Raw genomic sequence first — 27,692 nt, 5'->3', positions numbered from 1 at the left:
TACTATATAGGATAGAGGCCTGGTGCACGGGTGGGGGCCGGCTGGTTTGCCCTGAAGGGTGTCCCGGATCAGGGTGGGGGTCCTGCTTGGGTTCCTGGCCAGCCTGGATGAGGGGATGATGGCTGTTTGCAGCTGGTCACACCCCCTTCAGGGTGGGGGTCCCCGCTGGGGTGCCTGGCCAGTCTGGGTGAGGAGCTGAGGGCCGTTTTCAGGCTGGCAGGTGACTGGAGCTCCCAACCTCTCCTTTTCTTCTTCTTTTTATTTTTTTATTCTGGGATTTATTTACCTTCTATGGTTGTCACTGGAACTGAGAGCCAGCTTTAGCTCTGAGGCTCGGCTCCAGCTCTGAGACCTTGGCTGATGAAAGCAGTTATCTGGGTTTGTTTGGGTTCTATAATTGTAACACTGTTGCGGTCCTGCTGGCTCCAGCTCTGATGGCTGAAAGCAGGTTTCTGGGGATTGTTTAGGTTCTATAATTGCAACATAGTTGCTTAGAGTGCAAGCTCAGAGGCCTGCAGCGGCAGGCGGGGAACCTTAGCTGCCTCTATCACTGGAGCAAGCAGGCCTCCTGTTCGCTTCAGCTGCCTGGCTGCCGGCCACCATCTTGGTTGGCAGTTAATTTGCATATCTTGCTGATTAGCCAATGGGAAGGGTAGCGAAGTTACGGTTAATTACCATGTTTCTCTATTATTAGATAGGACTAGTAGCCCGGTGCACAAAATCTGTGCACTTGGGGCGGGGGTCCCTCAGTTATTAAACATTTTACAGCACAACACTGACCACATTGGTGGTGGTGGTGGTCTTGTCAGAATGTGTTATATTATGCAGATGAAAATCTATTTAAACAGATTTGATGTAGATATTTTCAAAGACGGAAGAATTGTCCCTGTCAACTATTTTAGTTGCTTCATATCTTCAGTAATTGTCATCATTGCAAAGTTTCCAGTCCCCATATGGATTGCTGGATATAGTAGGTCATGTGCTGTCCCTGTCCTTTGTAGCCTTTGTTACCTTAAGGACTCTAGTTTTCCATTTATATGTCTAAGTACCAACTTTATCAGCTTAAAAATGTAAGCTTTTAACACTGCTCTCTCTGTTCCATATCCTTCCGATGAAAAGTGGAGTTGGGTTGCAGCACAGGAGAGAAATTCAGAAGGGGAATATTGAAGTAATGACTACAGTAGGAGAAGAGGGAACTTGTTTCCCTGGCCACAGGCGCTTGCGCCCTGGACCACAGGGCTGGCAGCTTCTCCGGGTGCTGCAGCCTGGGACCTCTGGCCGGTAGCTTGTCCATCTCCTGGGCTGCAGCCAGCCCCAGGCGCTGGAGCCTGGACCACAGGTGGGTGGCTTCTTCTTCTGGGGGATTCTTCTTCTTTTTTTTTTAAATATATTTTTATTGATTAAGATATTACATATGTGTCCTTGTCCCCACGTTACCCTCTACCCACCCCCCCGCTCATGCCCTCACCCCCCCCCCCCCCGTTGTCCGTGTCCATTGGTTAGGCCTATATGCCTGCATGTAAGTCCTTTGGTTGATCTTTCCCCCTTTCCCCCACCCTCCCCTACCCTCCCTCCAAAGCCCGACAGTCCAATCAATGCCTCTCCGTCTCTGGATCAGTCCTTGTTCATCAGTTTATGTTGTTCATTATATTCCACAAATGAGTGAGATCATGTGGTATTTATCCGCTCTCCAGTTCCATCCATGCTGTGGCAAATGGTAAGAGCTCCTTTTTCTTCTTCCTCTTCTTAAAGAATACCTTTCAGCATTTCATATAATGCTGGTTTGGTGGTGATGAACTCCTTTAGCTTTTTCTTATCTGTGAAGCTCTTTATCTGACCTTCTATTCTGAATGATAGCTTTGCTGGATAAAGTAATCTTGGTTGTAGGTTCTTGGCATTCATCACTTTGAATATTTCTTGCCACTCCCTTCTGGCCTGCAAAGTTTCTATTGAGAAATCAGCTGACGGTCGTATGGGTACTCCCTTGTAGGTAACTGGCTGTCTTTCTCTTGCTGCTTTTAAGATTCTCTCTTTATCTTTTGCTCTTGGCATTTTAATTATGATGTGTCTTGGTGTGGTCCTCTTTGGATTCCTTTTGTTTGGGGTTCTCTGCACTTCCTGGACTTATAAGTCTATTTCTTTCACCAGGTGGGGGAAGTTTTCTGTCATTATTTCTTCAAATAGGTTTTCAATATCTTGCTCTCTCTCTTCTTCTGGCACCCCTATAATTCGGATGTTGGTACGCTTGAGGCTGTCCCAGAGGCTCCTTACACTATCTTCGTATTTTTGGATTCTTTTTTCATTTTGCTTTTCTGGTTGGGTGTTTTCTGCTTCTTCGTATTTCAAATCTTTGACTTGCTTCTTGCGATCCTTTAGTCTGCTGTTGGGAGTCTGTATAATATTCTTTATTTCAGTCAGTGTATGCTTAATTTCTAGTTGGTACTTTTTCATAACCTCGAGGGTCTCACTAGATTTCTTGAGGGTCTCATTAAGTTTATCAGCGATTTCTAGAAAATTCTTTTTTTTTTTTTTTTCAGTTGATCAGCAGCCTAGCCAGGATCTCCAGCCAAGTTCTGGTCTGGATCTCCAGCAAAGTTCTGGTGTTTATTGTCTTGTTACATCCGTATTTATACCAGTTGATTTTAATCCTGTCAATTTCTATTGCAAAGGTTAGGGCGTTTCTTATCTCCATTCCAGGAAGTAAAGATTATGTAGCTTAAGCGTGATTGTTTGTAGTTAAAGTGATCATCTACCTGCCTGGCACTTAGTTAAGGAGTTTTATCCCCTCCCTGACTTCAGGGAAAAATCCCTACCTGGGGAAACAACCTTTCTCGGAGAGGTGACCTTGGTTAAAACACACAGCGCTAAGGGGAGCAAACATATTAAGAACTGTATGCTATATATGCCAGGTCCCTTGAAACATATGCTGTGCAGATGTTTCTTTCCTGCAGCGACTGTGTCAAGCAGCAAGGATGGACCGGCTTCTGGCAAATTCCCCCTTTTTTATTTTTTAAATGATAGCACATGCAAATCAGTGGCCACCTCTCAGATTGGGCTGTTTAAGACTCGGAAGAAGACTGGCAAGCAATGACAGTGAGCATAACTATAAACATAGTGGATGGAGCGCACAAGGAGCCCCATTCCGGTAGAAGGTTGCCGGCCTCTTCAGTCAAGGGATTTCAGCTGTCCTCAGGTTGTTGGTTTGATTGTCTTTGTTGGTCTGGCTAGCGGGCAGTGTCACTGGCAACGGGCTTCCCGAAGCGTCAGCGAGTTGAAAGGCTGCATCAAAGGGTCCATCAGGGCCGTGGTTGATGGTGGTGTCGGTGTCAGAGGAGGAGTAAGCTGTGCCCTCTGGGTCAGCTGATATGGAAGATGGAGGGTAGTAGAGAGAAAAAGAAGAGAAAGCAAAAGAACTACAAGGCATGGAAGTGTTTAGAAAAAAGAGGGAGAAGAAAGGGAAGAAGGCAGCATCCTGACACAGCCCTTTCCTTCAGCTGCCCCTTTCCCTGTGGTCCAAGGTAGAAATGGGAAACAAGTCCTGTTGCAGTGAGAGGGCAGCTGCTGTCAGCCAGTCTCTGTCTTTACCTGGGTCCCGATCTGAGCTGGGCGTGGGAAGCAGGAAGCAACCATGGGGACAGGAGACCTTCCTCAGAAGGGGTGAGTGTTCAAGCCCCTGAACCATTGGGGGGGGGTGAGGATCTGTGCTCCACCTCTGAAAATTCTTGAAAAACCTTAGAAGTATGGTTTTGAACTCTATATTCAGTAGTTTGATTTCCTTCATTTCTGTCATTTGTGTCCTGTTTCTTTGTCTCCGCATTTTTTTTATGCTTCGCTGTTTTGATAGAGTGGCTTTCTGTGCTAAGTGTCCTATGGGGCCCAGTGGTTCAGCCTCCCCAATTACCTGAGGCAGACACTCTTGGTGCACCCCTTTGTGGGCTTTGTGCACAGTCTTGTTGTAGTTAAGCCTTGATTGTTGTAGGTAACACTGGGAGGGATTGACCTCCAGGCCAATTGGCTGTGAGAATCAGCTGTGTCTGCAGTGGGAGAACTTCTGTGCTGGAGACACCCCTCCGGGGCAAGACTTGCTTCAATGAGGCTTTGGTGCTCACTGAGTCTGCCCCCTGAGTGTGTCCTTTATGGATCCGAGGAGCTGCAATCTGGATGGTCCCACTCTGACCACCAGGCACACTGGCTCCTGGATCTCTAAGGAGGTGCTAATCTAGCCTCTGCCTGAGGCTATCCAGCAGGAGCCAGCTGTGAAGCAATGCAAGTTGCCCTGGGGCCTTGGGCCAGCTGCAGTTTGTTAGGTAATTATCAGTTTGCAAAGGGCCAGGCTTTTCATATGCAAAAGCATCTGTGCACGGCTCGGGCAGGGCGGGGTCCCAGGGGATCAACAGGGTGGATGGAGCAGTTATGGCTGCTCTCAGTCCTGCCCTCAGAGGCCCTGCTTCTCAGTGTCTGGGCAATCGCTGCAAGCACCCCCGAGAGAAAGCTGCCCTTGAGTTCCGACCGATGCCAGACAGTCCAGTTTCTCCCGTATGAGTCTGGGTCCCCAGAGACTCTCCTGGAACTGGAGCTCAGAGCTTGAGACTCCCTTCTGATTGAAAAAGACAACCGTGTCATCAGCCACCAGCCCTCTCCACATGCGCCTTTGTACCTCTGTATTTTACTTCCGCACTGCACCTCCTCTGAGTCTCGGTATGCTTTTCTCTTTCCTTCTAGTTGTAGAATTTCCACTCAGCCAGCCTTCCTGTGGTTCTGGATGATGTCTGTGAGACCCCCGAAGCGGGACCCTCACTCTGTCCCACAGATTGACGGCGACCCCAATCAACCGCAGGAGACGTCACTTGATGCAAAACGCAAGAGGCTTTATTCTTTATTCCAGCGCGCTGGGGCCCAACCCATACTCACACAAGAGCAGAGGAGTTGTGCGCCCAGCAAGGGGTTTTTCAGCTATTTATATGCTAAAATCACACATCAGGGAGGGGTTGCATGCAGGAGGGTAAGAGGAGCTTGATAGGGATAAGGCACTCCTTACAGTCTGTTCCTCTCAAGGTTGATTGAAGCTGGGTTTACTCAACCCATCCTTTGTTGGGGCTATCTCCTGTAATAGCCTTGGGGAGGGCGTCATTCCCTTCTGTTCCTATCTCTAGCGTGAGAAACCTGGGGAGTTGAGATAAAACAGGCAGCTAGGCCTGGCAGCTGGGCTTGTGCAGTTTGTAACATTCTTTTATTCTTTCATTCCCCCATTTGCTTTTTGGTAAGTTCTAATCATGGAACTTCTGTCTCTAGACATTCCTCTTTGAAACTATCTCTCTGGCGGAGAGACTGGTATTGCTGCCTGAGCACTAGTACTTGAAAGGTGACCAGTTGGTTTAAGATACAGGGCCCAAAAGTAAGAATTAAAAGCAATATAATAAGAGGACCCATAAGGGTGGATATGAGGGTCCACTGAGTCCTAGACTTCTCTATTTTGCCTGGGCTGTCTTAAGCCAGGTGTGATGAAGCCACGTCGGGATCCCGTCGACCTGACCGCTGTGGGGGTGGTCCTTTCAGTCCTTGGGTGGCAAATTTCTTTACCCAAACAGTGTCACCAGGTTGGAAGGGATGAACCGGATACAGGCAGATCATCTTGGACGTGCTTCTGGTCTGCTTGCTGGGTAGACTGTAAAACCTGAAAGAACTTGAGTAAACTGGTGAGATGAGTAGTACAGGGTCTGGAAGAGTCACTAGAATCTGTAAAGGCCCCACTGGTTTTAGGGCAGCCTCCTGGGCTGCTTTGTCTGCAGCCTAGTTCCCTCCTGCTTCTGGGGAGTCAGTGCCAGTTGACCCATCGTCCTTGCTCTGCTCATGTCTGTCTAACTGCTTATTATATTACCTCAAGGATCCTGGCTCTGAATTCTTTCAGGGAAAATGGGCGTTGAATTCTCTTCTGTAGCTGCTTCGTGCTGAGGAGGGACAGAAGTTTCTCTCAGAGCCAAGAGATCCTTGCTATCTGTCAGAGGGACGATGAGGCCTGGGCACAGAAGGAGGTGGGCTTGTGACCTGGCAGAGACAAACTGTAACAAATGGTCTGGTGGGAGGGAAAGAAAACATTTCAGTTTTAATAACCTCTGTTGAAATAGGATTTTTCTCCTTAAAACTCCTCTATGGCTATCAAAAAGCCAAATCAAGACCAATTTATCTACTGTATTCAATTTGGCCTGATGTTTGCATAAATACAACAAGAATGGTAACTGACTACCTGTGCTGGAATTTCATGAATCTTAATGTGCCCCGTAGGGCCAGGAAGCCAAGCCATCCAGCTGCCATCAGGCCTGCCTGCTGTATCTGCTGTGTTAGGTGAATCCCTCACCTGTAGCAACTCCACCTGAGCCCACGCTCTAGGCTTTAAGGCCCATCTCAGTAGCCCTCCTACTCGTTGCGGCCCAGAGTGTGTGGGGGTTTCGCAGGGATGCAGAGGCATCCTTATTGCTCCCCTTCTACTCTGACCAACCGCCAGTGATGGTAGGGCATGGGCCTGACGCTCCAGCGCCAGCCATCTTCAGGGCTCCCAAGCAGGATACCAGGCTTTTCCTGTGGCACCTTTTTTTGGCTTCAAGTCTTCAGAGGTCAGACAGGTTTCTTTAAAACATGATACTCCAGTCAAAGTTTTCATTAAATAAAACCACTACTGGAAACTGGTCTTATTGAATTTATGCAAAGAAATGTATTGCCATGACTTATTAAGCATTGCCAAATTTCGGAGAAAAAGCCACTGACTTGCCTTAACATCTTCTGATTTTCCTTGTAACTGTTAGATTTCTTTTATCATTCTCCCTAAGTACTTTGGCATAACTATTTACCCTCTGTTTAGGAGGCAGAATGTAATTTATTTACTCTTTCTGACTTACTGGCCTGTATCATTTGATTAATTTTCTTTCAACATTTCTCTTCTCCTTCTTATCACATACACAACTTTTTTAAATTTCATACTTTCAAATTATCCTTTAAACCTTCTTTCTATGTCCTTAAAAAATGCATAACCATGCCTCAGACCTTCTACTCAGTAATTCCTTATTCTTAGAAACCTCAGTCCTTTAATGATTACCATAAAGTAAACAGCCAGTATTTCTTAGATTACTAAGACCAGGTGCTTCCTTCCTTATGCAATTTCAAGTATACTGTATTCGTCTAATTTAGTCTTGAAAGGGTTAAAGAGAACAAAACGGGGCAGAGAGCTTAGCAGCTTGCGGCCTTGAGTCTAGCAGATAAGTAAAAATCAACAAAACTTCTGGTCTGCTTTCCCTGCCGACGGCCCCCCTCTTTTCTGTATTAACCATTTCCTCAGCTGCTCTCCCTCCTAGATTTTCACTCAGGTACCCGCCTGACCAAAGTTTTGGAGCCACACAAAGGAGAGGAGAGGGCAGGCCCCCTCCCTCCACACTCGCACACTTTCACCAGACATTCATTCAGCAAAGGCATTTAGCTATCACAACACACAGTTTTTCTCAATCAGTAACATTTTTAAGAATAACCTTCAAAAATGCAAGACATAAGTTTTTATCATTTGAATTCAGTAAGCTTCAAGGTCCCAAGTTCTCAGCAGTTCTGGAAAATCACACCTGAGGCTGGCAAGCAGGTTTGACCCAGCCCTTGACTTTAAAATGACCATAATGCTTAAAGGAGTAGTTTGAGTCTGTCCCATAGCGTCCGTCCAGTGAGTCCACAAAATCAAACAAAAGAACACAGACACCAAACAAACAAAGACACCTAAGAACAGCCTTCCGACCCCGCGGAAGAAAAACTGAAAACAAAGCAAATGGGGGCTTTTACACCCCGCCAAATGGGGGCTCAAGGTGTCCCTTGACTCCTCCTCTACCCTTGGGGCATCCCCCAGGGCTGCAACCTGTGGTCCTCCAGGCACGTCTACCGACCACTGTTCGGCCACTCTCATGAGTAGCCGAACGGCTGCCAAACCGAAAGCGCGCACTCAAATCCAGACCGCTTGACAAACACAAGACAGAGGCAAACAACTCGGGGTACCCCTTCTTACCTCCAAGGTCGGCTCCGCGGATGAGGGGTGGTTGTCTAATCCCGGACGAGCCCCCAAATGTGAGACCCCCGAAGCGGGACCCTCACTCTGTCCCACAGATTGACGGCGACCCCAATCAACCGCAGGAGACGTCACTTGATGCAAAACGCAAGAGGCTTTATTCTTTATTCCAGCGCGCTGGGGCCCAACCCATACTCACACAAGAGCAGAGGAGTTGTGCGCCCAGCAAGGGGTTTTTCAGCTATTTATATGCTAAAATCACACATCAGGGAGGGGTTGCATGCAGGAGGGTAAGAGGAGCTTGATAGGGATAAGGCACTCCTTACAGTCTGTTCCTCTCAAGGTTGATTGAAGCTGGGTTTACTCAACCCATCCTTTGTTGGGGCTATCTCCTGTAATAGCCTTGGGGAGGGCGTCATTCCCTTCTGTTCCTATCTCTAGCGTGAGAAACCTGGGGAGTTGAGATAAAACAGGCAGCTAGGCCTGGCAGCTGGGCTTGTGCAGTTTGTAACATTCTTTTATTCTTTCAGTCCATTCCGTCTTTTAGTTGTATTTTGAAGTGGTTGTGTTGGCTCAGGGGATTCTAAGATCCAAAGCCTGAACACCTTATACAATGAGATTACTGCTTATATATTTTTCTAAAATTCTTTGTTTCCTAACTTCCAGGCTTTTGTGGCAGGCTTTTGCAGCCCTACCTAAATTAGAATGGGGAAGTAAGATTACAGCTAAAGGGCCAGCGACCTCCCCTCTGGCTAAGCTGTTAAAAATTCTTGGTTTGTGGCCCTTGTAAACTGGGAATATTTTGGAAAACAGATTATTGCCTAAGGAAGGGGCAGTGACTTGATTATAGGCTAACAATAATGTGCATTAGGATACTGATTAACTAGGTACAGATTCAGATTGCTAGGCCCACCCGCCCACGTTGCCCCCTATTTTCTCCCTCATTATTAGTCATAGCCATAGTTATACTTGTCCTTTGGGTTTTTATATATAGTTCAACTATTTATAATTACTGAACATGTATAAAAGAACTGTTAATATTCTCTTAATGGTGTGTGTATGTTATACTAAATTCCAAATGAGACTGATGGCAAAACTTGGATCGTGACAATTCAAAGGATAGAAATGATCTTGTTAGGGTCGCCGAAGGAGGAATGCACAGGCCAAAGTGGTAAGGGATTATAAATTTATTAGGTCATCGGGATACCAGATGGGCTGAGCCCCAAAATGGCACCAGCACCCAACGATGTGCTTAAAACAAACTGCAAAACTTATTCTCCAGAGCAATTGAGATTTTGCTCCCTAGCATGTCCTGAGTTTAGCTAAAATAAACTCACAAAAATTCTCTACTAGTTTGAACATTTCTTACATTGACAGCTTCAATATATAATTGTTTTTGGGAGGGGGAGGGGGAGGAGGAAGGGGAGCAAACATTAAACACATAACATTCACTTTCTGGATCATCCGTCCACAACCACCACCAAATTAGCCAATATTTCTTCCAGAAAAGTCTCTTAGCTGTGTCTCTTCCTTTTTTTACATTTATCATCTATCTTCTGACTCTTTCTTATATTAATTGTACTGTTTCTCCTGGAAAACTCCTTCAGGACAGTTTTGCTGATGGTTTTATGGACATGGGCTACTTTTCTGTAACCTGAATTTGGACCAAGTTACCTGCCTCTGAAATTAAATAGAGTAACATTAGTAATGCAACCTCATTTTCACTTACTCATTGGTCCCACATACAATTTATTTAATGCCCCCATCTTGCTTCCAAGTATGTCTGGTAGACTCTTGGGGATGTCTGACTTATATTTAGTAAATCAATTCATTCTGTTACCAGTGCCCCCTCAGGGGCAGGAAGAAACTTTCCTCTACCCTTCTAGGTTCTTTCCCCTGAACTAATAATTAAATCTACATGAGACAGATTTGATTAACAAGAGAAAACAACCAAATTTGATTAAATATGTATGTGTGGGAACCCTGAGAGAGTCAGAGGCCCCACATACGTAAGAGGTTCAGAAGCAGAAATGGAAAAAGTGGGAGACATGACTTTGGGGCTTCAGAGGGGAGGGAAGTCATTCACAGGATGATAAGAAGAGCAGATGTTCAATAATTAGAAGCTTTCCCTGGTCTATAGGTAGGTCATAAAAAAAAGTTATCTCTGCTAATAACTCCTGTGATGGGCAAGGCCCAATATTTAAATTCTTTAAGGGAGAAGTAAGAGTTTTGTTTGAGCCTGCAGGGTCTGAACTGCCTTTAGCTCAAAATAATTCACATGCCAAAGGATTCTCTGAATCCTTTCACCCCACATGTACCATAGGTCTTCAGATGAATGTTACCTCTGCTCTGCTGGACACCCCACCTGCTGCTGGCACTGAGGACTGCTCCACTGAGCACTGGGGTCTCTTTCACTATCTTGACACAATTTGTGTATCACAACCCTGAAATGCTAGAGCAGTGATGGCGAACCTTTTGAGCCTGGCGTGTCAGCATTTTAAAAAACCCTAACTTAACTCTGGTGCCGTGCCACATATAGAAATTTTTTGATATTTGCAACCACAGTAAAACAAAGACTTGTACTTTTGATATTTATTTTATATATTTAAATGCCATTTAACAAAGAAAAATCAACCAAAAAAATGAGTTTGCGTGTCACCTTCCGTGTCATAGGTTCGCCATCACTGTGCTAGAGCCTTCATTGTGCCACAGTTTGTGTCTCTGAATAAGATGGAGAATGTCTCTCTTTCATTTGCATTATATTCTTTTGTTGGGGGAAAGTTGTTGAAAATTGTGCTTTTAGGGTTCCAGTGTTGTGCCACATTTTTAGACTTTTAGACCTGTAACTTTTTTGAGCTTAGTTAGGCTGGGATGGGGATGGACTCTAAATGCCAGTCACATACGTGACTGTACTGGGATTGGAATCATCTTTCCACCAGAGACCTGTGCTTTGTTGCTGCCTAGGTTCTTGATGTTTGGTCCCTTGTTCTATTAAGATGCATTATTTCCCAGAAGCATTCATTCACCCCTTGTCACAGGGTGTGGAACTGAGTCATGGAAGGGTTACAAAATGTTAAAGAATGTGTTAAGGGAAGGAAATTGAATGTACTGGAAAGGGGGACTGACGTATGGAGAGGAATTGTGTCAGAATGTGAAGAAGGATTGTATTAGGGTTAGAAACCATGGAAGGATAATTGCTAGATCGTCATAGAAAAACAATGTGCTATGATACACTCCAGCCAGGTGTGACTCTGTTTACCCCCCCCCCCTTTTTGTGCTTATGAACTTCTAGTGGAATGCTTTGTAGTTGATTTTCCTAACACTGATTTGCTATAAAAGATCATACTGCACCCTTGATCTCTACCACATGTTCCGAATTTCCCAGAGGGGGAGATAGGTGCTGTGGTCAGCTGGCCAGCTTAATAAAAGGCTCTTAAATTTTAATTCTGAGTCTGTGGTCTATCTCGTTGAGCCAACCCATAACATTTGGAGGCCCGCAGCGAGATACCCGGCAGGGAGGAGAGGGACCCCTTGTTTAGGGCCGGAGGCTCTCCCCCGACAGGGGTGAGAGGGACCCCCTATTCAAGGCAGGAGGCTCTCCCCCGGCAGGGGTGAGAGGGACCCCTTGTTTAGGGCAGGAGGCTCTCCCCCGGCAGGGGTGAGAGGGACCCCCTATTCAAGGCAGGAGGCTCTCCCCCACTTGCCGCCGGGCACTCAGCGAGATACCCCACACCTGTGGAGAACGACTACCAAGGAGGCCTCCAGTCCACCCAAAAACTTTCAATTCGGAAACCGAGCCACCTGGACTCTCCAGAGAGGTAAGGACCGGTCGTTAAACTGGAATTGGGACGTCCCACGGAAGGACCTATACGGAGGGCTGGACGCAGCGGTACTCCTGGTCCTGACCCGCGGCCACGACGGTGGCCGGGGTCCCTGGTTTGTGCGGCTGTAGGCTGCACTGGGTTTGTCTGTCTGATATTTGTTGTCTTGGTGTTTGTCAAAATGGGTCAAGGGTCGTCGTCGTCTGCTTCTGTGTGCACCCCGCTGCAATGTTTTTTGAACAATTTTCAGGACTTCAAGAAGCGAGCTAAAGGATATGGTCATAATGTTAATGCTTTGGATTTACAGAAATTCTGTGAAAGGGAGTGGCCCACTTTCCAGGTGGGATGGCCGGACGTAGGGACTTATGACTTAACCACCGCTTATCGGGTCCATCATGTTGTCTATGGCCGGCCGGGTCACCCCGACCAAATTCCCTATATTCAAGTATGGGTCGATATTTTGACTGAAAAACCAAGGTGGATACAGAGTTGTCAGAATAAAGAAAAGAAATTGGGACAGAGACAGACAGTCCTCTTGGCCTCAGCCAAGAAGGACAAAACTCCCCCTGTTCTGCAAGATACGGGTGAGGAGGCACTCTCAAAGGTCAGGCCTCCCCCGTATGCTCCTCCCTCCACCGGTCCCACGGTGGCAAATGACCCCAGTCAGGAGCCCCGGTCTTCTCCACAGGCGGTTTCCATTCCTCCGGAAACTCCGATCCAAGGCCCAGCCCCGGTCTCCCCTTCTCTCACTAGGCAGGGGACAGCGTATGGAGAGAGAGAAGGAGGGGGGAAAAAGCCACGGGACACTGCAGCCTCCATCAGTCCTGCAGCCCCCATATTGCCATTAAGGCAAGCAGGCCCTCTAGATTTAGGTCCAGACGGGCAGCCTTTTATGGTTTATGTCCCCTTTTCTACCAGTGACCTGTACAATTGGAAGAACCAAAATCCTTCCTTCTCCCAGAACCCACAGGGGTTGATCTCTCTTTTAGAGTCTGTGTTTTTTACCCATCAACCTACCTGGGATGATTGTCAACAGTTGATGCAAACTCTTTTCACTTCGGAGGAGAGAGAGAGAGTCAAGGCGGAGGGGAGGAGATTTGTGCTGGGTCTGGATGGACAGCCTACCTCTGAACAAGACAGATTAGAGGCTGTGTTTCCCTCCAGGCGACCTGCCTGGAATCCCAATACTGAGAGGGGAAAGGAGGCTCTCGATCGGTATCGCCAGACTCTATTGGGGGCCATCCGAGCTGCTGCTCGGAGACCCACAAACCTCTCTAAAGTGACAGAGACAGTCCAGGGGCCTAATGAGAGCCCGGCAGCTTTCCTGGAGAGGCTGTGCGAGGCCTATCGGGTGTATACCCCCATCGACCCTGATGCCCCGGAAAGTCGGAGGGCTGTCATTGTTGCATTTGTTTCCCAGTCGGCCCCAGATATTAGAAAAAAATTGCAAAAGTTAGAAGGCTTTGAGGGGAAATCAATCTCTGAATTGGTTGAGGTGGCCCAGAAGGTTTTCAACAATCGGGAGGACCCGACAGCAAGTTTAAACACCCGGATGGCCAAGGTCCTTCTGGCCCTAAACGAGGAAAAAGGCCCAAGGGGCCGGAGAGACAATAAGGGCAAAGGAAAGCCCCCCGGGGAAAAAGAAGTCCGACCCCGGCTTGGGAAAAACCAGTGTGCACTTTGCAAAAAGGAAGGACACTGGAAAAGGGAGTGCCCTGAACGTGCGGGGAAGGCGAATCCCGTGCTGGTGGAGGAGGTGGATTAGGGCTGTCAGGGCTCAGCTGGCCCCCAGGAGCCCAGGATAACTCTGACAGTGGGGGGCCAAAAAGTGGACTTCCTTGTGGACACGGGAGCCACCTACTCTGTCCTACAACAGCCAGTGGGTCCAGTCTCTAAGACCAAAATCCCCATAAAAGGGACAACTGGAAAAGTAAAATCCTACCCATGGACTAGAGGTCGGATCAGTGACCTAGGAAATGGCTCAGTGACTCACTCATTTTTAGTAATGCCAGAGTGCCCTTACCCTTTGCTAGGCCGGGACTTGCTGAATAAATTACGGGCCACAATCTCTTTTGAAGGGCCAGAGCCAGAGGTCAAGTTGCAAGACCCAGGGACTGCGGGGATATATCTCCTGACATTACCCTTACAGGAGAAATATTTATTACATGAGGAGGAGCCTGGGGAAGTCTCAGCAGATGCCTATCTCCAACAATTAAGACAGGCTATCCCAGGAGTTTGGGCGGAGGACAATCCACCAGGGCTAGCTAAACCCCGGCCTCCAATTGTTGTCCAGCTGACCAGCAGTGCCACCCCAGTCAGAGTCCGGCAATATCCAATGAGCCAGAAGGCCAGAGTAGGAATCGCCAAGCACATTAGGAGACTGAAAGAGGCTGGAATCTTGATTCCTTGCCAATCTGCTTGGAACACTCCCCTGTTGCCAGTACAAAAACCAGGGACTGAGGATTTCAGGCCGGTGCAGGACTTAAGGGAAGTAAACAAGAGAGTTGAGACTATCCATCCCACGGTTCCGAACCCTTACACTCTTCTCAGCCTCCTCAAGCCAGAACACCGGTTCTATACTGTTTTAGACCTAAAGGATGCCTTTTTCTCCCTACCCCTGGCAAAGCAGAGTCAACCTATCTTCGCCTTTGAGTGGGTGGACCTGACAGAGGGAGAGTCTGGACAGTTAACTTGGACTAGGTTGCCGCAAGGATTTAAGAACTCACCCACTCTGTTCGATGAGGCCCTAAACCAAGACCTCCGGGAATTCCGTCAGGACCATCCACGGGTAACTCTGCTCCAATATGTAGATGACCTCCTACTGGCCACAGAGGAGGAACAGGACTGTAGACAAGCCACTCGAGAATTGCTGACCACCCTAGATTATTTGGGGTATCGGGTCTCAGCCAAGAAAACTCAGCTATGCACTACCCGAGTGACATACTTGGGTTACAACATAGAAGCGGGTAGGCGAACTCTATCCAGTAGCAGAATAAAGGCCATCTTGTCAATCCCCAGGCCTACCACCAAAAGGCAAGTCCGGGAGTTCCTCGGGGCAGTGGGTTATTGCAGGCTATGGATACTAGGTTTTGCAGAAATTGCACGACCATTATACTCTGCAACGGGGGGAAAGGAGACCTCCTTAGTCTGGACGGAAAAGGAAGAAGAGGCTTATAAGAAGCTGAAAGAAGCCCTGGTAAGCGCCCCAGCACTCGCCCTACCAGACTTAACCAAGCCCTTTCAGCTATATGTAGCAGAGAACAAAGGGGTGGCAAAAGGGGTCCTCACGCAACCCCTAGGACCATGGAAACGCCCCGTAGCTTATCTCTCTAAGAGACTTGACCCAGTGGCATCGGGATGGCCCAACTGCTTGAGAGCCATTGCAGCCACTGCCCTGCTAGTAAAGGAAGCCTCAAAGCTAACTTTTGGCCAAAATCTCCAAGTAGTTGCCCCTCATGCAGTTGAGACCTTATTAAGAAGCCCCCCGGAGAGATGGATGTCCAACGCCCGCATTACCCAGTATCAGGTGTTGCTGCTAGACCCACCGCGAGTCAGCTTCCTGAAAACGCCTGCCTTGAACCCAGCCACACTCCTCCCTGATGTGGAAGCAGAGGCCCCTCTGCATGACTGTGAAGAGACGCTGACTGCCCTCACTTCCCTCCGAGAGGACCTCGTGGACCAGCCCCTACAGAACCCGGATGAGACCCTCTACACGGACGGGAGCAGCTTCGTAGAGGAAGGTACCCGGTATGCGGGGGCGGCGGTGGTGACACAGAAAGAGGTTCTCTGGGCACAGGCCTTAGGACGAGGCACCTCAGCCCAAAAGGCAGAACTAATAGCACTCACTCAGGCCCTCCGGTGGGGAAAGGGAAAAAGAGTGAACATTTTCACGGACAGTCGGTATGCTTTCGCCACTGTACATGTGCATGGGGCCCTATATCAGGAAAGAGGCCTCCTGACCTCAGGAGGAAAGGACATTAAAAACGCTTCTGAGAGGGTTGGGAAAGATGGCGGCGATATAGGCAGACGTGTCCCAGGTCATGTCCCGGAGCAAATGGAGGGAGCAGCTGAAGCTAGTAACACTCACACCGAATTGGCGAAATTGCTCAGCTGGTGAGAGGGTTTACAGCCGGGAAGAGCAGAACTCCCCTGGTAAGGTAAAAAAAAACCAGGGATTTGGGCAGGAAAGTTTGCCAGACCTCTGAGCCCAGAGAGTTGGAGGGAGACCGCGTGGCAGACAGCCGCGTCCCTTGGGACAGGCACAGCCCCTGACGGGGGAAAGGAGAACCGCGGGATTCCTGGCGCCGCCAGGGAAATTGAGAACTGGGTTCTGTGATCACGGAGGACTGAGCCTAAAGGGGGCAGCCTGAAGAGCTGACCTGACCATGCAGTCCCGGTAAGAGAAGAAGCTTACAGAAACCAAGCCTTCCCCGTTTCCACGGCCGGCATTTGTTTGTTTGTTTTCACTGAATCCTGTTCATGGGACATTTCGGATACAGACACTCACCTGTGCTGAAGAGAGGGAGAGTGTGCTGGGGAGTGGAATCTGGGGAGAGACTGGGGAAAGAGGGGGAGCCGGGAGAGGTGGTAGTGAATTGAGTGCTGAGACACCCCAGAGCCCGGGCAGCCACCCGCTCCTGAGAGGGAGTCTCCTCCCCCCAGCCCCCAGGCAAGGAGCACAGCCACACCCAGATTCCACCCTGTACGAGATCAAGGATTAAGATAACCTGATCAGTCCCTGGGAGTTAACAGGGTCTGGCCTATAGGGGGATTTTCAATCCCAGCAACAACATAGCGCCCGTAACTAACTATTACGCAGTCAGCTCTGGGCAGTGAACTTCCACTGGACAGAGAGGCCCTATAGCCTCAGAGGCCAACCCCAGAACACTGCCACCCAGAGGCTGACCCACAAACTGACTCTTTGCTAAACACAAAATAAGGCAGTCTGGGAAATAAATGCGGCATGCTTTAAAATAAGGACTGTGGTTTACAACACAGAGGAACAGTATATCGCAGGGAAACTCAACACTCTCCTGAATACCTGGAAGGTCTAAGGCGAGCCACACTGAAGAATAGAAGAAACGAAGGACCTTCACTACTGCAATTTTTTTTTTCTTTTTTCACTTTTTAACTAAGAAACCAATTTTTTTTTCATTCTTTTTTTTCTGTTCTTTTTTTTTTCTTTTTTTTTCTTTCTTTTCTTCTTTTTCCATCACCTGATTTTACCCTTTTAATTACTACCTTCTTATTTTTAACCAGTATTATTACTGCTACCATTTTACCATTTTTTAAAGTGCCATTTTATTTTTTCTTTATTTTATTTTGGGATTAGTGTTCACCATTCTATTTTCATCATTATATTATTGGTTGTTTCTAGTTTGCATTCATATCCAGGGAGCTGTTGCTGGAATTTGTTGGGATTAATGGCTGTTCTATAGGAGTATTCTCCTCATATAAAAAGTCTCTTCCCTCTTCCACTTCATTCTCTCTTTTCGCTCTTTTTTTTTTTTTCTTTTCTTTTCTCGCTTTTATTTTCCCCCTTCCTTTTTCCCAATTTCATTTTTGCACTCTTTTTTTGGTCCCTACTTTTCTTTTCCTTTTTCTCTTTTATCTTTTTCTCTTCCTTCTTCCTTATCCCCTAATTCTCTTAATTCAGGTGGTCACCTTTAATTGGGGTTATTAATATCGTGAATATATTTGTGTATAGTGCCTGGTACGTGGTGCCTTGTTGTGTTGTATTTTGTGCCTTTAAATCAACGCAGCAGATCCAAGCAACAGCAACCTCCTGAGCACCTCATCCTCTGCTGAGGAACAGCAGCTGTACGTGAAACCTCGCCCCACCAGCCGGAAGAGCCACCACAGCTGTGAACAGCACCCACCAGAGGAGCTGCTGCCAACTGAAGAGCAGCTGCTACCGCAACCGCCCGAAGAGCAACCACAGACCAAGGAGTCACTGCCACCAAGGGAGCAACCACTGAACAACTCAATGTCTAGATATGTCAGTGAGATCAAACATGGGTAGACAAAGAAACCCCCAAAGGAAAGAGAAGGAGGACTCTCCAGAAAAGCAGCTAAGTAATACAGAGGCATGCAACATGACAGATAAAGAATTCAGAATAAGGATACTAGAGTGCATAAACCGGATGGAGGAAAAAATTGACAACCTCTGCAAGAAGCAAGAAGAAACAGATGAAAAAATCGATAACATATGGAAGAAGCTAGAAGAAACAGATGAAAAAATCGATAACATATGGAAGAAGCTAGAAGAAACAGATGAAAAAATCAACAACCTAAGTAAGACCCAAGAAGAAATGAAGAGTGATATAGCTGCAATGAAAAACTCCATTGAAAGTATCAACAGTAGACTAGGAGAAGCGGAGGACCGAATAAGTGAATTAGAAGACAAGGAAGCAAAACACACCCAAAATGTACTGCAATTGGAGAAAAAAATTAAAAGACAGGAGGAGAGCCTAAGGGAGCTTTGGGACAACATGAAACGAAACAACATACGAATAATAGGAGTACCAGAACAACAGAAAGATGAACAGGGATTAGAAAACCTACTCGAAGAAATAATATCAGAAAACTTTCCTGAGGTGGGGAAGAAAAAAGTCACACAAGCCCAGAGAGTCCCAAACAAGGTGAACCCGAAAAGACCCACACCAAGACACATCATAATCACCATGGCAAATGTTCAGGACAAAGAGAGAATCTTACAGGCTGCAAGAGAGAGACGGAAAGTTACATACAAGGGATCTCCCATTAGATTGTCAAATGACTTCTCAACAGAAACACATCAGGCCAGAAAAGAATGGACTGAAATTTACAAAGTGATGCAAAGCAAAGGACTGAATCCAAGAATACTCTATCCAGCAAGGCTATCATTCAAACTTGAAGGGGAAATAAGAAGCTTCACAGACAAAAAAAGACTAAGGGAGTTTGTCACCACCAAGCCAGCAATGCAAGGAATGCTAAAGGGACTGGTATAAAAAGAAGAAATAAAAAGCTCAGAAAGAAAACAGCCACACAAAAAAAGAAATGGCTACAAACAAGTACCTTTCAATAATAACTTTAAACGTAAACGGACTAAATGCTCCAACCAAAAGACATTGAGTGGCTGAATGGATAAAAAAACATGACCCATACATCTGCTGTCTACAAGAAACCCACCTCATTAGAAGGGACTCACACAGACTGAAAGTGAAAGGATGGAAAAATATCTTTCAGGCAAATGGAAAGGAAAAGAAAGCTGGGGTAGCAATACTTATATCGGACAAAATAGACCTCAAAGTGAAGGCCTTAACAAGAGATAAGGAAGGCCACTTCATAATACTAAAGGGATCAATACAACAAGAAGATATAACCCTGGTAAACATATATGCACCCAATGTAGGAGCACCCAAATTCATAAAAAAACTCCTGGAAAATATCAAAGGAGAGATCGACAACAATACAATCATAGTAGGGGACTTTAATACACCATTGACAGCACTGGATAAGTCCTATAGACAAACAATCAGCAAAGATACAGCAATCCTAAATGACTCACTAGATCAGATGGACTTAATAGACATCTTCAGAACACTTCACCCCAAAGCCAGAGAATATACGTTCTTCTCAGGTGCTCATGGGACATATTCAAAAATAGACCACATATTGGGTCACAAGCAAAGTATCCCCAAATTCAAGAAGATTGAAATCATAAAAAGCGTCTTCGCAGACCACGATGGCATAATATTAGAAATAAACTACAATAAAAACAACCCAAAATACTCAAACACCTGGAAGCTGAATAGCATGCTATTAAATATTGATTGGGTTACCAATGAGATCAAAGAAGAAATTAAAAACATCCTGGAAACTAATGACAATGAAAACACAACAATCCAAAACCTATGGGACACATTGAAAGCAGTCCTGAGAGGGAAGTTTATAGCTCTACAGGCCTATCTCAAAAAACAAGAAAAAATGGTAGTAAATCATCTAACTCTACAACTCAAAGAATTAGAAAGAGAGCAACAAGAAAACCCCAGAGTGAGCAGAAGGAAGGAGATAATAAAGATTAGAGCAGAAATAAATGACATAGAGACCAAAAAAACAATACAGAAAATCAATGAAACCAAGAGCTGGTTCTTTGAAAGGATAAACAAGATTGATAAACCTCTAGCCAGACTCACCAAGAAGCAGAGAGAGAGGACCCAAATAAATAAAATCAGAAACGATAGAGGCGAAATAACAACAGACCCCACAGAAATACAAATGATTGTTAAAAAATACTATGGACAGCTTTACTCCAACAAACTAGACAACCTGGAGGAAATGGACAAATTCCTAGAAAAATACAACATTCCAAAACTCAATCAGGAAGAATCTAAAAATCTCAACAGGCCAATAACTATGGATGAAATTGAAGCAGTCATCAAAAAGCTTCCATCAAACAAAAGCCCAGGACCAGACGGCTTCACAGGGGAGTTTTACCAAACATTCAAGGAAGAACTAAAACCTATCCTCCTCAGACTACTACAAAAAATTCAAGAGGAAGGAACACTTCCAAGCTCATTCTATGAAGCCAGCATCACCCTAATACCAAAACCAGGTAAAGACAACACAATGAAAGAGAATTACAGGCCAATATCCCTCATGAACATAGATGCCAAAATCCTCAACAAAATCTTAGCAAATCGGATCCAGCAGTACATCAGAAAGATCATACACCATGACCAAGTAGGATTTATCCCAGGGATGCAAGGATGGTACAATATCCGCAAATCAATAAACGTGATACATCACATAAACAAATTGAAAGAAAAAAACCACATGGTCATATCAATTGATGCAGAAAAAGCATTTGACAAAATTCAACACCCATTTTTGATAAAAACTCTCAGCAAGGTGGGAGTAGAAGGATCATACCTCAACATAATAAAAGCCATATATGACAGGCCCACAGCCAACATCATACTCAACGGACAAAAACTAACACCATTTCCCCTAAGAACAGGAACAAGACAGGGATGCCCCCTCTCACCACTCCTGTTCAACATAGTACTGGAAGTGTTAGCCATTGCAATTCGGCAAGAAGAAGAAATAAAAGGCATCCAAATTGGAAAAGAGGAAGTAAAACTGTCCTTATTTGCAGACGACATGATATTATACATACAAAACCCTAGAGATTCCATCAAAAAGCTACTAGACTTAATACATGAATTTGGCAATGTAGCAGGATACAAAATTAACCCCAAGAAATCTGAGGCATTTCTATACACCAATAGTGAACTTTCAGAAAGAGAGATTATAAAAACAATCCCGTTTACCATTGCACCGAAAAAAGTAAGCTACCTAGGAATAAACTTAACTAAAGAGGTAAAAGACCTCTACTCAGAAAACTACAGGACGTTGAAAAAAGACATAGAGGAAGACATAAACAGATGGAAGAACATACCGTGTTCATGGATTGGTAGAATCAACATCATCAAAATGTCCATACTACCCAAAGCAATCTATAAATTCAACGCACTTCCCATTAAAGTACCAACAGCATACTTCAGAGATCTAGAACGAACTTTCCAAAAATTCATCTGGAATAAAAAAAGACCCCGAATAGCTGCAGCAATCCTGAAAAAGAACAAAGTAGGTGGGATCTCAATACCAGATATCAAGTTGTATTACAAAGCCACTGTTCTCAAAACTGCCTGGTACTGGCACAAGAATAGGCATATAGATCAATGGAATAGAATAGAGAGCCCCGAAATCGGCCTGAACCAATATGCTCAATTAATATTCGACAAAGGAGGCAAGAACATACAATGGAGCCAAGATAGTCTCTTCAATAAATGGTGTTGGGAAAATTGGACAGATATATGCAAGAAAATGAAACTAGACCACCAACTTACACCATACACAAAAATAAACTCAAAATGGATAAAGGACTTAAATGTACGACAGGATACCATAAAAATTCTAGAAGAATCCAAAGGCAAGAAAATCTCAGACATATGCCGAAGCAATTTCTTCACTGATACAGCTCCTAGGGCACTTGAAACTAAAGAAAAAATGAACAAATGGGACTACATCAAAATAAAAAGCTTCTGCACAGCAAAAGAAACCATCAACAAAACAACGAGAAAACCCACTGTGTGGGAAAACATATTTGCCAATGACATATCTGATAAGGGCCTAATCTCCAAAATTTATAGGGAACTCATACAACTTAACAAAAGAAAGATAAACAATCCAATCAAAAAATGGGCAAAGGACCTAAATAGACACCTTTCAAAAGAGGACATTCAGAAAGCCAAGAGACATATGAAAACATGCTCAAAGTCACTAATCATCCGAGAGATGCAAATCAAAACAGCAATGAGGTACCATCTCACACCTGTCAGACTGGCTATCATCAACAAATCAACAAACGACAAGTGCTGGAGAGGATGTGGAGAAAAAGGAACACTTGTGCACTGCTGGTGGGAATGCAGACTGGTGCAGCCACTATGGAAGACAGTATGGAGTTTCCTTAAAAAACTGAAAATGGAACTCCCATTTGACCCTGTGATCCCACTTCTAGGAATATATCCCAAGAAACCAGAAACACCAATCAGAAAGGATATATGCACTCCTATGTTCATAGCAGCACAATTCACCATAGCTAAGATCTGGAAACAGCCTAAGTGCCCATCAGTAGATGAATGGATTAGAAAACTGTGGTACATCTACACGATGGAATACTATGCTGCTGTAAAAAGGAAGGAACTCTTACCATTTGCAACGTCATGGATGGAACTGGAGAGCATTATGCTAAGTGAAATAAGCCAGTCAATAAAGGAAAAATACCACATGATCTCACTCATTCGTGGACAATAGAGACCATTATAAACTTTTGAACAATAATAGATACAGAGGCAGAGCTGCCTCAAACAGATTGTCGAGCTGCAGCGGGAAGGCCGGGGAGGGTTGGGGGGCAGGAGGTAGGGGGGTAAGAGATCAACTAAAGGACTTGTATGCATGCATATAAGCATAACCAATGGACATAAGACACTGGGTGATAGGGGAGGCTAGGGGACTGTCTAGGGCGGGGGGATAAAATGGATACATATGTAATACCCTTTGTAATACTTTAAGCAATTAAAAAAAAATCCTTAAAAAAAAAAAAGAAAAGAAAAATATCCTTGGGTAAGGATTAAAATAAAAAAAAAAACAAAAAAACAAACAAACAAACAAAAAAAAACGCTTCTGAGATACTCAACCTCCTGGCAGCCATATGGGGGCCAAAGGAAGTGGCAGTAATTCATTGCCGGGGGCACCAGAAGGGAAATAGTCCCGAAGCACAGGGAAATCGATTTGCAGACCAAACCGCCAAGGAGGTGGCTAAAAGACCAGTAGGGCCCTTGGAGGTTCTCATAGCCCTGCCAGCACGAAGGCTCCCAGAGAAGCCTATTTATCTACCAGAGGAGCAGAAGCTAGCTGAGAAACTAAGGGCCCGGGAAGGAGAGTCTGGATGGCTAATTCTGCCAGATGGGAGGGCTATAGTTCCAGAGGCCCTGGGACGGACCATCGCTTCCCAGACCCACCAAAGCACCCACCTGGGGGGAACGAAGCTATCAGAACTGCTGGGAAGAGAATTTTACATCCCAGGGCTCCAGAAAATATCCCAAGACTTAGCCAGAAGGTGCCAACTATGTGCCCAGGTGAACCAAGGGCCCCCTGTTGTGGCCACATCAGGGCAGCGATTCCGAGGTCAGAACCCCGTAGAACACTGGGAAGTGGACTTCACTGAGATACCAGGAGGACGAGGAGGGTATAAGTACCTCCTGGTTTTTGTAGATACCTTCTCTGGATGGCCTGAGGCATACCCAACCAAGACAGAGACAGCACAGGTAGTAGTTAAAAAACTCCTCACTGAAATTGTCCCCCGGTTTGGCCTACCACTATATATGGGGTCCGACAATGGTCCAGCGTTTATCGCCAAAGTTACACAATCCATAGTTAAGGCCCTAAAGGTAACTTGGAAATTACATTGTATTTATAGACCACAGAGTTCTGGACAGGTAGAGAGGATGAATCGGACCTTAAAGGAAACATTAACTAAATTAAAATTAGAGACTGGCGAAAACTGGGTAAGTCTCCTTCCTTTTGCCCTCCTCAGAGCTAGGTGTACCCCGTATATAAAAGGACTCACCCCTTTCGAAATTATGTTTGGCAGGCCGCCACCTCTTCTTCCCCGCCTAAGAGAGGAAGAAATTGCCCGGGTGTCTACCCGAAATTTGCTTAAGTCCTTACAGGCTTTGCAGAGCAGCGCCAGGTCGGCACAACGGGTGGTAAGAACCATACGAGAGGAGGAGGACACACCGAGAACCAGTCCAACGCAGCCTGCCTTCTCCCCCGGGTGACCTCGTCTGGGTGAAACGACACAACCCTGGCAGCCTGGAACCTAGATGGGATGGACCCTACCAGGTGGTGCTGAGCACTCCAACAGCCATCAAAGTTGCAGGGAAAAGACACTGGATCCATCGTACCCAGGTTAAGAAGGCGAACAACAGCGTCGGGGAATGGCGGGTCCAGAGGGCCGGAGACCCGCTAAAGGTCAGGCTCACCCGGTGTTCATCCTGACTCTTCTTGTCTGCATACAGCCAGGACTGGGGAATCCCCATTTAGCCAAGAATTACTCTTGGGAGATCACACGAACTATTGATGGGACTATTATAGGTTCTGTTGTAGGAGTAGGGGCGCCTGTCATCCGGACAGATCTCTGCAAACTGTTTGGAAAGAACTGGGGAAATTCCCATAGCCAATCCATGTCGACTAGGTATGGCTGGGGGGACCAACCCTGGGCCACCGGAGGCAAGAGTTATGGGTGTGGTACCTTGGCTTTAGAGCAAGGATTATGGCATACTGAACATTATGTCTGCCCCCGGGAAGGGAGTAGTGACTGTGGAGGAGAGGGCGACTTCTATTGTGCCTCCTGGGGCTGTGAGACACTAGCCCTGTGGAAAAAACCTCCCACCGACAAGCTCCTCCGTCTGACCAGAGAGGTTCGGCCTGGGGCCCCAAAGAAGAACTGCATTATTGGGGATTGCAACCCCGTCATCTTCATGCCTCTTGCCTGGTGGACGGACCAATGGGAAGGGGGAAAGACGTGGGGGCTAAGACTCTATGTCAGCGGCCGAGACCCTGGCCAGCTCTTCACCATTCACCGCCGGGCTCTTCCCCGGTGGCTCAACCCGATTGGCCCCTTACTTCCCCTAGACAAACAGAGGAGGCCAAGCTTGCCACAACACCCAGACCCAGCTAAACCTCCTGGCTCCCCTGGGTCACAAAAGCCTGGGAACCCCAGTCCTGATCCACCTACAAAGCAGTTTTTAGGAGCAGGTGCAGGAAAACCAAACCAGCAGCTGCTGGGGACTTTGGACTTGATGTTTTCTTTCCTGAATCACACCTCCCCAAATCTAACCGCTGATTGCTGGCTGTGCCTTAACCCTGAACCCCCTTATTATGTTGGAATAGGGTCAGAGGCCAAGCTTGGGAGGAATGCCTCTGCCATCAGGAACCTTTCGGTAGAAAGTCTGCCGGACGGGCTGTGTATGTGGGGACACAAGCACACAAGACTCACTCTCGGGGATCTCCTGAACCCAGGGACTTGTGTGTATCCAAGGAACTACCCCCTTAGCAGTTCCATTTATACAGATCTATGTAATTCATCTATTATACTTCCAAAGAATTATACAGGAGAGACCCCCACCTACTTAGTAGCTCCAGAAGGGACTTGGTGGGCATGTACAACTGGTATAACCCCTTGCATCTTCTCTCCAGCCCTCCAGCATCCAACACACCCTGGGCTATGCATTCTAGCTCATATCCTCCCGCAGGTGTACTATTACTCGGGAGAAGGGGCCCGGGAACATTTAAACCTAGAGCCCAGGAGGGTCAGAAGGGCCCCCATCCTAGTTCCCCTTCTTGTGGGAATAGGATTAGCAGGATCCACGGCAGTCGGAACAGCCGCCCTAGCAACTGGCCACCAAAATTATAAAGAGTTAAGCAAGCAGATTGAGAAGTCAGGGAAACTAACATGGCGGCATAGATAAACACCGGAAAAGTGCCGCCTCCCACAACAATTGAAAAATACCGCGAAGGACAGAGCAGACATCATCCAGAAAAACAGGAAGGCTGGCTGCATGTAAATTCTACAACTAGAAGGAAAGCAAAGCACATGGAGAGCCAGAGGAGCTGCGTAGGTGAAGTGCAGAGGTACGGCGGCTTGCGCTCGCGCGGAAAGGGGGTGGCACCTGAGGACGCGGCTGTCTTTTTGAATCACAAGCTCCCGACTGCGACTGCTCTGAACTCTGGTTCCGGGAAGTCTCTGGGGACCCAGGACTCATATGGGAAGCTGGACTGTCGGACAGCAGGCAAACTTGAGGGCGGCTTTCCCTCAGAGGTGCTTGCAGCAACTATCAGGTCACTGAGACCCGCGACTCCTTAGGGCTGGGCAGAGAATCAGCCATAGCTCTTTGCTCTGCCCTTTGATTCCCTGAGACCCCGCCCCACCCAGGCTGCGGCAGAGGCTTTTGCATGTGAATGTACCTAACTGCAGCCGAGCCAGGCAGATCCAGAACTTCCAAGAGAAGGCCCAAGGCCCCGCAGCGGCTTGCATTGCTTCACAGCTGAGCCTCTTTGTGGCTCCTGCTGTGTGGCCTCAGGCAGAGGCTGAATTAGCACCTCCTTAGATCCAGGAGCCACTGTACCCAGTGGTCAGAGGGGGACCATCAGATTGCAACTCCTCAGATCCATAAGGGACACACTCAGGGAGCAGACTCAGTGAGCACCAAAGCCCCACTGAAGCAAGTCTTGCCCCAGAAGGGTGTCTTCAGCACAGAAGTTCTCCCACTTCAGACACAGCTGATTCTCACAGCCAGTTGGCCTGGAGGTCAATTCCTCCCAGTGCTCCTACAACAACCAAGGCACCAAGAGTGCACCAAGAGTGTCCACCTCAGGTAACTGGGGAGGCTGAGCCACTGGGCCCTACAGGACACCTGGCGTGCAGGGCCACTCTATCAACACAGGGAAGCAGCCAAAATGCAGAGACAAAGAAACAGGTCACAAATGGCAGAAATGGAGGAAAGCAAACGACTGGATATAGAGTTCAAGGCCACGTTTATAAGGTTTTTCAAGAATTTTATGGAAACCGCCGATAAATTTAATGAGTCCCTCAATAAGTATAGTGAGACCATGGAGGACATGAAAAAGGACCAACTAGAAATTAAGCATACACTGACTGAAATAAAGAATAATTTACAGAGATCCAACAGCAGACAAGAGGATCCCAAGAATCAAGTCAAAGATTTGAAATACAAAGAAACAAAAAATACCCAACCGAAAAAGAAAAAAGAAAAGAGATTCCAAAAATATGAAGATAGTGTAAGGAACCTCTGGGACAACTTCAAGCGTACCAACATCAGAATTATAGGGGTACCATAAGGAGAGAGAGGGCAAGATATTGAAAACCTTTTTGAAGAAATAATGACAGAAAACTTCCCCTACCTGGTGAAAGAAATGGACTTACAAGTCCAGGAAGCGCAGAGAACCCCAAACAAAAGGAATCCAAAGAGGACCACACCAAGACACATCATAATTAAAATGCCAAGAGCAAAAGATAAAGAGAGAATCTTAAAAGCAGCAAGAGAAAGACAGACACTCAGTTACCTACAAAGGAGTACCCATACGATTGTCAGCTGATTCCTCAACAGAAACCATGCAGGCCAGAAGAGAGTGGCAAGAAATATTCAAAGTGATGAATAGCAAGAACCTGCAACCAAGATTACTTTATCCAGCAAAGCTATCATTCA

This window comes from Myotis daubentonii, chromosome 3 (genome assembly GCF_963259705.1).
Source record: "Myotis daubentonii chromosome 3, mMyoDau2.1, whole genome shotgun sequence".
Lineage (NCBI taxonomy): Eukaryota > Metazoa > Chordata > Mammalia > Chiroptera > Vespertilionidae > Myotis > Myotis daubentonii.
This window is presented reverse-complemented; position numbering follows the sequence as displayed.